Source organism: Marmota flaviventris, chromosome X, assembly GCF_047511675.1.
Source record: "Marmota flaviventris isolate mMarFla1 chromosome X, mMarFla1.hap1, whole genome shotgun sequence".
NCBI classification, from domain to species: domain Eukaryota; kingdom Metazoa; phylum Chordata; class Mammalia; order Rodentia; family Sciuridae; genus Marmota; species Marmota flaviventris.
Genome location: NC_092518.1, coordinates 43,620,491 through 43,630,998, shown reverse-complemented (window position 1 = coordinate 43,630,998; position 10,508 = coordinate 43,620,491). Strand labels below are relative to the sequence as shown.

The 10,508-nt window shown below is 44.7% G+C and overlaps 1 non-coding gene and 1 pseudogene across 1 annotated transcript; both read right to left on the bottom strand.

The window, feature by feature from the left end:
- Positions 1–737: 737 nt before the first annotated feature.
- Positions 738–3,692, bottom strand: LOC139703123 (F-box only protein 3 pseudogene; annotated as a pseudogene).
- A 5,171-nt stretch (positions 3,693–8,863) lies between these two features.
- On the bottom strand, positions 8,864–8,936 carry Trnav-cac (transfer RNA valine (anticodon CAC)). Its single transcript has one exon. It is a non-coding gene; the product is annotated as a tRNA-Val (tRNA).
- Positions 8,937–10,508: the final 1,572 nt, after the last annotated feature.

Genomic DNA, 10,508 nt, shown 5'->3' with positions numbered 1-10,508 from the left:
GTTGACAGAACAAAGGTCCCCCCCAAACAATAAATATATAGATATTTGAAAAACAATGTCAACCAGTTTAACCTGTATTAATAGAATAATATTCCCCCAAATGACAGAATACACATTCTTTCCAAATGCACAAGGATCATTAACCAACATATATAAATTCTTCACATAAGATTGAGCCATAAAACATTTACAAGTACTGAAAATACTGAGGAAGTTTTCTAACCATAATGAAATTAGAAAACAATAGCCAAAAGATAACTGAAAAGTTCCCATATGTTTAGAAATCAACTCACCGGTAGAAAAGTCACAGGTCAAAATTAAGTTACAAGGGAAATTTGGGACTATTTTGAACTACTGTTAACAAAAACACATCAAAATTTGTGAAACAGCTAAAACAGTGCTTAACATTTAAAATCAATAAACTTCTACTTTAAAAAGCTAGAAGAACAAATAAGACCCAAAGTAGAAAAGAAAGATAACTACAGACATCAATGAAATAAAAAAATGAATAGAGAAAAATCAGTGAAACCAAAAGTTGTTCCTTTAATCAATAAAAATGATAATAATCATGTGATGAACAAAAGAGAAGATATAAATACCAATATGAAAAACAAAAGAGGACATATGACTGTAATTATTGTAGCCATTACAAGGATATCAAGGGAATATTGTGAATAACTTTACACCAATAAATTCATCATTTAGATGAAATGGACAGATTCCTTGAAAGGCACAAATTACCAAAACAGTTGGGCTATAGACACCCTGACTGTCGGACATGCCATATGGAGTCAGGGAATGGTAAGATTTTAAAGATCTTGTCTTTAAAGAAAATGGAAGGTATAATATCCTTCCATAAATCTTGATGATGTAGAGAATGTGGTACAGCTGTTGTACTCATATGCCCGACCTGGGCTGATGATAGGAAATTCACCAACTACTCCTGGTCCTTGAACTTCTTCTACATCACCCTTAGCATTTGTTATTCTCCATTAGCAACTGTCCAACTGACATGCTTTCTCAGGAAGTGCATCCTTTGACATTTCAATCCTGATGCGGTATGTGAAGAAATAGTGGGGTGGATGTACAGAGCTGATTTCTGGCAGAAATGATGTGGAAACTGACACTATAATATCCCCAGGTGTTGCCATGCACTCTGGATCGTGAACATATCTGAAAATTTGGTTTCTGATGATGGGGAAGCCACCTGATAAAACATTGTTGACATAAAAGGAAAATCAGTCAGTAAAAGTAGCACCTATGATAAACATGTCAATAGCAGCTGGCTTCTGACTCATTTTGTCTGGACATTGGTAGAAAACTTCATTTTTGTTTCACCCTGCACTGCTTCCACTGTTATGTACTGACTCAAACCAGTATATATGCCAAAAAAGTGAGACAGTATTTAAGCCCCTGTCTCTGCTGGAATCCTTTGGCAGCTGTATCAACATCTAACAAATCTTCAGAATGATAGTGATTAAACAGAGCCATACTTCCCAACAACCCAGGAACCACTAACTTCTGCCCATTGTGGATTCAGTATGAGTACCCATGGTCATCAGGAAGCTTGCAACCAATCTGTGCTAGGTCTTTCTCCACAGCATCTAGGTCTTTCTCACGAGCATCCTCTTTTAGAGATAAAACCATCTGAGGACACCTGGGCTCCAAATATTTCTTGAGATCATCCCAGGCCTTTTTAATAAGCAGCATAATGATCAATGTATCTTCCTACATCAGAGTAAGTATCTATGAGGAGAGATTTCCAACATGATTCTTCCATGTTTTCTCTTCCTCAGATATCAGCCAGTATTTTTTGCAATGTCTTCTCCGCAGTGGATCATGACTTGATAGCTGGCTAAGTCTTTGACATAGCAACAATTGATCAGGTCCTAGTATAGTATTTCAAGAAAGATAAGATGAGGAGCAGAGGATCTTTCTCGACCTCCACGGTGGCCATTTTGCCTGGCCGGGTGCAGGCCTGGCCCCGCCCTGGCTCCACCCCAGCCCCACCTCCGCCACCACTGCAGCTGCTCCACACTCTCTTAGTGGCTGAGTTTGGGGCTGGAGAAATTCAAACTATTGACGGGAGGCGAGGACCCAGAAGGGTGACCATGCCTTTCAGTTCACAACCAGACATCTCTCAAAGGAAGGGTGGGGCAAACCTCCCTGTCTGATACCTCAAGGATAGAAGTTAAAAGGCTCCAGGAAGGGGGCTGGGGTTGTGGCTCAGCAGTAGAGCGCTCGCCTAGCACATGCAAGGCCCTGGGTTCAATCCTCAGCACCACATAAAAATAAATAAATAAAAACAAAGGTATTGTGTACAACTAAAAAGAAATAAATATTTTTAAAAAAGGCTCCAGGAAGTGGACAGCCTCATGTGACACCCTGCTCACCAATTAGAGGTAAAGATTCAGCTGGCTCCACCCATCCTCTTCCTCCACCAGCTCTGCTGCTAACCCAGGCGGGCACTAGTAGCCATGTTGTTTTGTCTCCGAGCACTTGTGTTGTATCTCTGAGCAAGAACTCAATATGGTGGTTACCCAGACACCCGTAGAAAAGGAGCAGAAGCACTAGCAGCGCGAGGTCCTAGTAGTTTAAAAGAGATAAGAGGGTGGAAGAATGAGGGCATGCTAGCTTCTGGCCACTATTGCAGGATGAGAGATCAAAATCCTATTGTCTTGGTCCCCACAGCCTCCAACAATTGGCTCCATCGGGAGACACCCTGCAGAGCAGCACAGCAGGTCCCACCAACTGTTCAGTTGTTTCCAAAGCCTGTGAAGACACAGTGCTGCCCTCCATAAGCTGTGTGCCAGCAAAACAGTATGCCCACTTCTGGGGCAGCTGTGGTCCCCATGCACAGGCGCAAAGGATCCAAAACCAATGGCCAGGAATGACCCCAGGCTGAGACCAAGTGCCCCCCAAACAACCATCATAGGAGGCAGCTCTGCCTCGGCCAGGCTGCCAAGCCTCCAAGGCACCACCTGCTTCCTGAGGCTCCCACACAGCGGTTGCCACGGTCGTTGGTGCCTCTGCCACCATCTTCTCCAAGGTCTCAGCCCTACTACCACGACCATTCTCAAGTGTCTATGTGGAATCATGCATCCTGTCCAGGGCCTGCCCTCTGCCATTCTCAAGTGTCTATGTGAAATCATGCATCCTGTCCAGGGCCTGCCCTCCAGAGCCAAGCTGTCAGGGCAGGCCCTGCCCTCTGCAGTGGCACCACTCTTCCAGGCCGTGCTCTCCAATGCCACACATCTGCACCAGGTCCTGCTCACCACAGTCAAGCCACCCAGCCAGGCCCTGATATGCCAAGCCTAGAAATCTGGCCACGTCTTGATCTCCTTAGATGCCGCACCCCACCAGGCCCTGTTCTTCCAACCAGTACATATAAGCCTGGCCCTGTTCTCCAACAGAATACATCTGCAAAAGGCCCTGATCCCCCACAGCCTCGCTAATGCACCTGTTCACAACCAGACACCTCTCAAAGGAAGGGTGGGGCAAACCAGAGGCCCTGTTCTCTACAATGATGCATCTGGACCCAGCCCAGATCTCCACCATGGAGCCACCCAGCCAGGCCCTGTTCACCACAGTGTACTGAGGCCTGGCTCTGCTTTCCTGCCTCCTGTTCTGCACCAGGCACCAATCCGAGCAGCCACCCTACCTTACCAGGTCTGGATCTCCACATAGTGCATCTAGGCCTGGGCATAATCTTGGTCGCCATGCATCAGCAAAAGGCCCTGATCTCCACAGCCATGCCACCCCACCAGGCACTGTTCTTCACTACAGTGCATACAGAATTGACCCTGCTTTCCAACTCTGGGCATCTGCAATAGGCCCTAATCCCTGCAACCACACCAACGTGCCAGACCCTGTTCTCCACAATGATGCATCTGGGCCAGGCCCAGATCTCCACCATTGAACCACCCTGCCAGGCCCTACTCTCTGTTGTAGTGTGCTGAGGCCTGGCTCTGCTCTCCTGCATCCTGCATCTGCACCAGGCACTGATCCCAGCATTCACCCCACCCAGCCTATGATCTCCAACTCCATGCACCTAACCACACCACCCCTCTAGACCCTGTTCTGTACTATAGTTTATTTGGAACTGGATCTACTCTCCATTGCTGTGCATCTGTAGCAGGCACTGATCTCCATAGCTATGCCACCCAGCCAGGCACTGTTCTCCATAGCCAAGCAGTCAGGACAGTCCCTGCTCCCCAAAGCCAGGCCAAGCCACCAGGCTCCACCCTCCATAGCCAGGCCAAACCACTGGGCCCTGTCCTACGCAGCCAGGCCAAACCACCAGGTTCTGTCCTCCACAGTCAGGCCAAACCTCAGTGTTCCATTCTCCGCAGCCAGGCTAAACCACTTTGCAGTGAAACAATCAGGAAAGGCCCTGCCTTACACAGTCAATGGAAACCAGATTCTGCCCAACAAAGTCATGACACCTTTCCAGGCCCTGTTCTGTGCAGTTCAGAATCCCAGCCAGGTTCTGTTGTTGGCACTAACACATCCTGTTCAGCCCCCGCTGTCCATAGATGTGCTACTCTTCCGGGCCATGTTCCCCAAAGTCCTGCATCCAGGCCAGTTCCTGTTCTCTGCACCAGTGTTTTCTATCAAATTCTGATCTTCACAGCAGCACTACTGGGCCAATCTCTGCTCTCAGAAGCCATGATAACCCAACAGAAGCTAACTTCCAAGCCCCCCAAGCTAGATCAGGTTCTGCCTGATGCCATTTCACCAGGGCCTACTCTCTGCAGCAACTCTACTTCACGAGGCCCTGCTTTCTGCAGCAACATCTCAGCACCAGGTCATGTCCTCTACAGAAATGCCAACCAGCAAAGATCAGCCCTCTGCAACCTCCCCTCTGTCTGGGCTGGCTGCCAGGAATCCTTCTTCTCCCCCTAGGTTTGCCGTACGAAGGAATGCCTTCCAGAGCAGTTCAAGCTCACCTGATCCTGAGGTTGTCCATTTTGCCCCCCAGTTTGATAATGATATCCACACAACCCCTTCTTCACCGTCCTCTCTTGGTAAAATTATTTCTCACAACGATAATTCCTTCTCTTCCTCTTCCTCTTCTAAGTCCCCTGGCTTGAGTTCCACTTCCTCCCTTTCTGGATGTTCTATTGTGAGTTCTTTTTCCTTCTCCCATGGATTTTATGGTGTGGACTCTATCTCCTATCTCTGCTAGCCTTAACCTCCTTGACCTAGGTGCCTGAGCCCTGACTCTCTAGATGAGCTGAAATAGGGAGCATGTTTCCCCCCCTCCCTCCTCCTTCGTCACCTGTGCTATGACCCTCTGTGAGTATACTCCAAGACCCCTAAAAGGTACCAGCATCTGTCTACTGTGATGAATGGGCTGCCTGCTACATGATTACCTGTAAGGTCTCCAAAAGTCTGTAAGCCTGCAACCATCATCCTGAGAATTCCTCATCCCATGACTCCATCACTCAAAATTTACCTGATCTCAGCCCTTGATTTCGAGCCTTCTCACTTAGAAGGGCCTGCCTTTACCACTGGGATGAGATTTCTATTTTCCAATTGCCTCTTATACACCTACTGTTTAATAAATAAAATTAAATTGTTAGCTGTATTTTCTTTAATGTAGAATGAAGTGTGTGTGTGTGTGTGTGTGTGTGTGTGTGTGTGTCTCAGTGTGTCAGATTGAACACAGGGCATCACACATGCTAAATACAACAATGTACAACTGAGCTATATCACCAGGCCATAGAATGATGTTTTATGGCAAAAATAATTACCTGTCTTATTTGGAGCATTAAAATAAAAGCAGAGGGCATACTAGATGACTTTTTAGGAGTGAAGTACAGCAATGTCCCATCAAACATTTAATGCTTCTGAAATGGAGTTCTATCCATAAAATTTGCATTTAACATTGCTGATGTGGAACTTGGAGAAGAGAAGGGTACAGGGTTTAACTCAAGATGGCTGAAAGAAAGGAGCAACAATGAAGATATATGGGGGGCTGTGGTTGTGGCTCAGTGGTAGAGAATTTGCCTAGCATGAGTGAAGAACTGGGTTCGATCCTTGGCATCACATAAAAATTAATAAATAAAATAAAGGTACAAAAATGTTGTATCTGTTTTTTAAAAAGGTATATGGGGAGAAAACAAGAGGCAGGGCATAATCAAATATGTGCAAGGCAAGGGAGGGGGATTGGAAAGAAGATCCAGGATCAGGAAGGGAAAATTAGCAAGGTTCAGGACCTTGAAGCAGAGCTTATCAGTTTCTGTGCAGAGGGTACAGGGGTTCCTGAAGTCAGAAGGGGGAGGGGACTGGGAACGATACAAAGCAAATGATTGGCATTGAAAATAGTCATGTACATAGAAAGCTTAGTTAATGAGTAATACTGCCATAAAAATGATTATGAATTAGTATATTAGAAGGTATATGAAGGTGTGTGTATGGGTGTTTCTTGGTGCCTGTATGTACATGTATAGCAGGAAACGAATGAGCATACATCATTTAAAAATATGATTTATATTCGATTCATGGATCAACTGATGAATAGAATCCTACACTTGTATGCATGTTGTACTCTGGCTATCCCTGAAAATTGAAATTGGCAGTATTTCTGCGGCTTGAAGTTTCTCAAGAAACATGTGGGAGTTTGTGTGCATTTTTCTGGCATTCACATGAAAGTCCCGATCACAGATTTGGTAAAAAGAATCCCTTCTATATTTAGGGTCCTGCTGAGATGGCTGAGGAACAACAACTTTAAGCTTCCCAGAGGCGTTCAGTATAGATAAGAACATCTGTGAGACCCACATTTAGTCTCTTGAGAGGTTTTGTGGGACTGGATACTCTGAATGTTTGGTCTTTCTGAGTTCTCAGCAAAAGTTTGTACGGCCAAACCATCTGCTTTCTCCCCATGGCACACTTTCAGAAGCAAACCCTTCATGGTAGTGTTCCCCCACCTCTAGATAGGCTGAGAATTGTGAACATCACAAAGTCCTGGTTCCTTTTGTTTCACAGTTGATCTTTCCCCCTCTCACATCCCTCTGTCTCCACAAGAAGAAGCCAGTTGCTCCTTCAGCACCTTGCTTGGAAGTCTCCTCAGCCCTATAGCCAGGCTCACCATGTTCAGATTCAGCTACCACCCATCTAGGAGATGTGGTCCTGCTAAGAATTCTGCCAGTGAATGATGAAGATCTTCCTTTTCTGGTTTCCAATAATATCTCTCTAGCTTCTGCTGCCACCCCCACGCTCAGAAACCTCCCAAGAGTGCAGATGCAAAACAACAGTCCATTAAGAGTTGTGTTCTGGCTTTCTCTGATGGAGTTTGGGGTTTCCCTAAAACATTCCCTCTTTCTCAAGGCAACTCAGGCTTTCTCTATCATGCACCTAGAAATTCTCCCAGGCTTTGCTCAACACCTGGTTCCAGAGTCCTGCCCTACTTCAGTTCCAGGTCCACCATGGCAGCACCCCACATCCAGGGACCAGAATCTCCACAGGTTTCCCATTCACTACAGCACTCAGCAGCTGAATCTGCCACTCACCAGCTCACAGTTGCATAGGTCAGACATCAGCACACAGCCTGCCTGGCTTCATGCCTCAGGATGCAGGGTGTGGGGTGGTGTTGGACTGGCTGGGTTCCTTTCTGGAGGTTCTGGAGAAGAAGCCCTTCTAGACTCATCCACATTGACAGCTGAATTCAGGTCCCTGTAGCTCTAGGACCAAGGCCTCCGTTCTCTTGCAGGCTGTACTCTCCTTGCCATGTGGACCCTGCTAATATTCTCTTATGATTTAAATAGCTATATCTATGCGCCACCCGCCACCATGTCTCCCCCCGCCTTCTGACTCATTAGTTCAGTTAGGACCTAACCACTTCTAAGTGCTAATCTGATTAGGTCTGGCCTACACCCACTAATATCCCTCTCTTTAGAGCAAATGACCTGTGACCTTACTTACATCTGCAGCATCCTGGTTTCCATAAAGTAACGTTATCACAGGTGTGATATCTAGCCACACGTGTAGGTTCAAGGTCAACTCAGTGAGAGGGCATTATAAGAACATCGTAATCACGTGGAATCATCAGAGAATTCTGGCTACCATACAGTCCAGTGTACGTCCAATAGAACTGCATCAACATGTCTCCAAAAGACACTAACAAACATTCACAGCGTGATTGTAGATGAGGGTCACTACCTGGAAATCATGTGAATGTCTACCAACAGTTGAAATAAATTTGTGGTCTATCCATGGAACACAATACTAGAGAGTAATGAAACAAGCAAATGCCCCTACGTGCAGTGACATGGTAGACCTCAAAATCAGAGTACTGAGCAGAAGAAGCCAGGCATAAAAATGTCCACGATGTAGAATTATTTTTTTAATTTTCCATTGATTTTTAAAGAATAAATGACAGCAGAATGCATTAAGATTTTTATTACACACATATAGCACAATTTTTCATATCTGTGGTTGTATGTAAATTATGTTGACACCAATTCGTGTCTTCATACATGTACTTTGGATAAGGATGTCCATCACATTCCACCATCCTTGCTAACCCCTGCCCCCTCCCTTCCCCTCACACCCCTATGCCCTATCTAGAGTCCGTCTATTCCTCCCATACTCCCTCTCATAATATAGAATTCTGTTTCTATAAATGTTTTTAAAAGGCAAATCGTCTGTAGTGACCAACGTCAGAAAAGCAGTTCCGTTTCAGGGACAATGGCCAGTTTAAGACATATCATACGTATCTGGGGTACCAGGAGTTTTCTCTATCTTGGTTGTGGTGGTGGTTGCATGCCTGTGTTTGCTTTGTATACCTACAGGCATGTGTTTCCTTGGTGAAACACCATCAATTTTTTGTCCCTTCATATTTGTACACGCCCATTTTTTGGGGGGGTGCTGGGGATTGAACCCAGGGCCTTGTGCATGTGAGGCAAGCACTTTACCAACTGAGCTATATCCCCAGCCTTATACTCCCATCTTTATATGTGTTTTATGTCAGTGAACTACGTTTTAACAAAGACAGAAAAATGGTATAAAACACAGAAACAATAGACAGAAATACCCTTCACACTCAAAATCATGTATGCTGTGAAAAGCAATTATTTCTCCAGAGTCATTTTCTATAACACCTGACATGAAGTGACATGATTCTGTTTGCAATTTGTACTTATCCTTCTGGCATGAATAGTTATGTTTTGCTGCAGAAACCGTGCTTTATTAGATTTAGCATTTCTACTCCATACCCTGCTGTTGTTCTCCTGTAAAGTATGCTATACGAATCCCAAAACATATGGGGATAGGAGCTTCAGATAAGGGGTGCCCATGGGTAGCTGATACTCAAGGATTTAAAAAATATATTTACTTTTTAGTTGTAGTTAGACACAATACCTTTATTTTATTTATTTAATTTCATGTGGTGCTGAGGATCGAACCCAGGGCCTCACATGTGCTAGGTGAGCACTCTATCGCTGAGCCAGGAACCCAGCCCAAGGGTTTTTAACATCATTCTACCAACCTAGGGCAAATAAAGTTGAAAAGAACAAGTACTGAAGAGAGTCTATCAAAGATGGATTGAGTTGCTTCAGTATTTTTATTCCCCCACCATTTCAGATGAGATGGCTTTTCACCTTTGACCTACTGCAATGATGGATTAAGCACTATTAAGCAATTCCATAATATGACACCATGGTCTCATAACTAAAAAAATAAAACAAACAAACAAAACACAGCTGTAGATTTTCTATATATGGTTGGTATTGACACACTCAAACTATATGGATGGGAAATTAAATCTATGTTCCTAAGTGAGGTAGAATCTAATTTTGATGTGTGCGTGCACACGTGTGAACTTGTGTGAACATGCTCACACATACAGAACCATGTGAGTTTCTGGGCTTTTCTGTGTGTGCTCCTTCCCAGGTGTTAGTGTGAGAAATCAGACAGCCTTCCCTGCATGAATTGGGGATTTCTATCCCCTTTCAAGCTCCAAATCAGTTGAATAAGGCTCAAGAATTTGTGACTTCTGAAAACAATTGGTTGCTTGTGTTTATTCACCTCTGCTTGCCCTTTCCTCTGGAAATTTGCTGACTGAGTCTGGCAGAAAAACATAACACCGTTTTCTGAGAAAGCTCTGACTACTCAAAAGTGCATTCTAGGAAAGACAGAGAAGTATATGGACAAGAACATGTATGCCTATACCAAAGGGCTTTGAGAGACTCTCCCAGATCAACTCCCTTCTTCCTGTTTGATTTTTTTTTAAGATTTTTAAAAATATGGACACAATATCTTTATTTATTTTCTTTATTTTCATGTGGTGCTGAGGATCGAGCCCAGTGCCTCGCACGTGTGAGGCAAGTGCTCCATTGCTGATCTACAACCCCAGCCCCATCCTGTTTGATTTTTGGCAATTCCCTCCCTTCCTTCCTTCCTTCCTTCCTTCCTTCCTTCCTTCCTTCCTTCCTTCCTTTCTTCCTTTTCCCCGTTTTTGGAGGGTGAGTGTTCCAGGGATTGAACTCAGGGGAACTGGAACACTG